This window comes from Schistocerca cancellata, chromosome 1, assembly GCF_023864275.1.
Source record: "Schistocerca cancellata isolate TAMUIC-IGC-003103 chromosome 1, iqSchCanc2.1, whole genome shotgun sequence".
Taxonomy (NCBI): domain Eukaryota; kingdom Metazoa; phylum Arthropoda; class Insecta; order Orthoptera; family Acrididae; genus Schistocerca; species Schistocerca cancellata.
The window spans coordinates 24,763,838-24,767,414 of NC_064626.1; the positions used below are offsets into that span (position 1 = coordinate 24,763,838).

The window sequence follows — 3,577 nt, forward strand, 5'->3', positions numbered from 1 at the left end:
GCGGCCCTACTGCACGAATTCAGAAAGATTGAGACAAAACCGGAACTACCAATTAAAGAAGAATTCTCACAACTGCGACACACTCGATTGAAATCAAGAAAGCCACCCATACGCACAGATGACCAGCTTCAAAATAATAACTATGACCACATGAAACAATGGAGACTAGATTGGAACCAAAAGACCAACTACAGACCTGGTTTGAGAGCTATAACTGCAACATCTCTGGAATGGAACTAACACGGAAAACATGGTCCGCATTAAATCGAATACATACTGGACATGGCAGGTGTGCGGATTCACTACACAAATGGGGAAGAGCGATGTCACCAGAATGCGACTGCGGTGCCCCTAGACAGACGATCCAACACATCCATGGTGAATGCTCCTTGCAAGCATATGCAGGGAACTGGTCCGACTTCCTGGAGGCATCCCCATCGGCGCTAGAATGGATCTCAAATCTCGATATAACCTTTTAACTGACCAATATAAACATAAATTATATTCATGATTGTTATTAGATTTTAATGTCTAACACTTGATGTATTAATGTTGCATGTATAGCCATACGCTAAATAAAAAATAAAATCTATGTTCAGCATGATCCACAAAAATGATGTGGACGTAATGCACTTAAATTCCCATCGAGATCCCTGATTTCTCTGAATTCCCTTGCCTCTTACCATTGGGATGCTTGATTTCAATGAGTCTCCTTGCATTTCACCGTAATAGTAATTCACAACAAATGCTCAAACTGTCGACTTTCCATGTCTACTCATTTATTAATTCATGTGTGGCCTGCATGTAAAACAAAACAAAAAAAGCATTCCGTCTTCAGGCCACGAGTGGCCTACCGGGACCATCCGACCGCCGTGTCATCTTCAGTGGAGGATGCGGATAGGAGGGGCGTGGGGTCAGCACACCGCTCTCCCGGTCGTTATGATGGTATTCTTGACCGAAGCCGCTACTATTCGGTCGAGTAGCTCCTCAGTTGGCATCACGAGGCTGAGGGCACCCCGAAAAATGGCAACAGCGCATGGCGGCCTGGATGGTCACCCATCCAAGTGCCGACCACGCCCGACAGCGCTTAACTTCGGTGATCTCACGGGAACCGGTGTATCCATTACGGCAAGGCCGTTGCCCGTGTGTCCTGCGTGTAACCAACTTAAAAGTATGGGTGCTGGAATGTTTCCGCAAGCATTTCCGATACGTTCTATCACGTTCTGTACAGAAGTTTGTGTGGTGTCACCGCCAGACACCACACTGTCTAGGTGGTAGCCTTTAAATCGGCCGCGGTCCGTTAGTATACGTCGGACCCGCGTGTCGCCACTATCAGTGATTGCAGACCGAGCGCCGCCACACGGCAGGTCTAGTCTACAGAGACTCCCTAGCACTCGCCCCAGTTGTACAGCCGACTTTGCTAGCGATGGTTCACTGGCTACATACGCTTTCATGTGCAGAGACGACAGTTTAGCACAGCCTTCAGCTACGTCATTTGCTACGACCTAGCAAGGCGCCACATTCTTTAAGAATGTATTCTGAACAGATAATATTGTGAATCATGTACCGTCAAGAGCGACGTTCATCGTTAATGGATTAAAGTTAAGTATGAAACAATTACGTCCGCTTTCTGACTATTCGTTCCCTGTATGTTCCAGACCTCACGTCAGTATAGTTCTTCCCTCCTCACGCCAGCCTGCGTGAGCTAGAACGCGTGCATTTCGGCCTCCAATCGTAACACGGTGTTGGCTCTTCTGCCAAAACAACAGTTTGTCCTTCAGTTAAACCCATGAAAAAAAAAAAAAATCCGGGTCCCAAGGTCGGGTGACGCGTCACCTCTACCCAGCTAGCGACCACGGAGACGGCAGTGCGGTGCTTCTTTGGCTCTTGCGGAATAGTATTCTGGACAACCATAACGCTGCAACCATATGTTCTGTTGCACTATGAGGGCGTACATCTTCCAACAGAATGAGGAGCTCCCCTGTGAATAACTTGCGATGTCCTTCCCTCTTCAGTGTGGTTTCCACAACAAGGGGACCGATCACCTTGTCGCCTAAGATGCAGCACAAGGCGTTAACAAACCAAGGACGCTGACGAGCCACCTGGTGCAACACTCATGTAATGTCTGAATGTCAATGTCAACCGTTACAACACCAAGCTTTACATTTATATCGTAAAATGAACTGCGTCTGTTCTTAAATGCAAAAACACGTACGCTTGACATTCGTCGATTACGATGCAGTCTGCCACAAATGGAAAACAATGGTTCAGTTAACGGTACGTAATTTTTTGGCATGGAATCCGAATATACAACAAATGGAGGGTGCCCATTTGAAAATACAGTGATGTCAAACACCACGCAGGGAGGGGGAGGGAGAGGGGTTGGATGTGGCCAGTTGTAGCTCAGACAGATGCCCCTGTAACTAATATCAACTTTTCACCTGGGACTTTTATTCGTACGATGCATCGTTTTCGAGATCGTAAGTTGTCTCATCGTTGAAAGGAACACCATAGCCAGAAAGTCTGAAAGGGAGGTTGTTCTGAGAAGTAACTGTTAAGAAAAAAAAAATTTGTGCCGTTTCCGATTTTGGTAGCTATGGCGGCAGCGAATTAGGTAGTCGCGTGCACAGAATCAACCAACTGCACTCGCTAAAATACGGTAATGCACAAACATGTGTGGGTCCTTGAGTTACCACTTTACCACTTGAAATGTTCATTACCCTTTAAAATGTTTGTTTTCGGCAATGATAAATTTAAGCTAAGTGAAGGAAAGCTGCTTTTGTTCGGTCTGAGAAAACCAAACGAAGAACAAGTTTGGCGGCACTGTCTCTGGCAGGCTGTTGAATTTGTGCGAACAGCTACCTGATTGACTCAATTCAGTGCTAATTAAATCGAGAACGGCGCAATTTCTTGATTATTTCTCAGCTTTTATTACTGATTCTGACTAACCTGTATAACGCAGTAATATCACAACCGAATGGGAAGGATACACTCAAATTTGTCACTGTGCGAAACTCTGCTACACCGAAATATCATGATGCTCAAACATGGCTAGGAGAATCTGTAAAAATTACTTTTGGAGATTTAGTGGGAATTCACATAGCTAATGTGTCGAGTATTAACTATTAAACTAAAGAACAATCCAGAGGCGGAACAGTTAAATTCAAACACGGTGGCGGCAATATTAGTAGTCACTGTTACACAAGCTGGCCTTGGCGTTTGAACTGTTGGAATATCTGAGCTACAGTTCGAAATATCTGAGAAATAGATCAAAGATTTTTGTTTCAGTATGGAGAGGTAATTTCCAATATTTCTGAAATTGTCAAACGCTGATAGTTTCCCCTTGTTACATGCAGTGCGACAGCCGAAAACAAATGTAAAAAAAAAAAGACGCTGTTATATATGCGTATGTGGAAACAGCGTGTGATGGTACAGTTTTATAGGTTTTCTATTCCCTGGCAAAATATTAATTTCAATAGTAAGTGAGGAAAGATTTTAATTTCAGATGTAGCTGAGTTATGGGAGAAGGGAGGCAAGTGCAAACAAAAAAAATTCTTCCATCAGTACTTGTGGAAAA

At 44.4% G+C, this 3,577-nt stretch overlaps 1 pseudogene; it reads right to left on the reverse strand.

The window, feature by feature from the left end:
• Positions 1 to 1,024: 1,024 nt before the first annotated feature.
• Positions 1,025 to 1,142, reverse strand: LOC126099383 (5S ribosomal RNA; annotated as a pseudogene).
• Between the last annotated feature and the right edge of the window lie 2,435 nt (positions 1,143 to 3,577).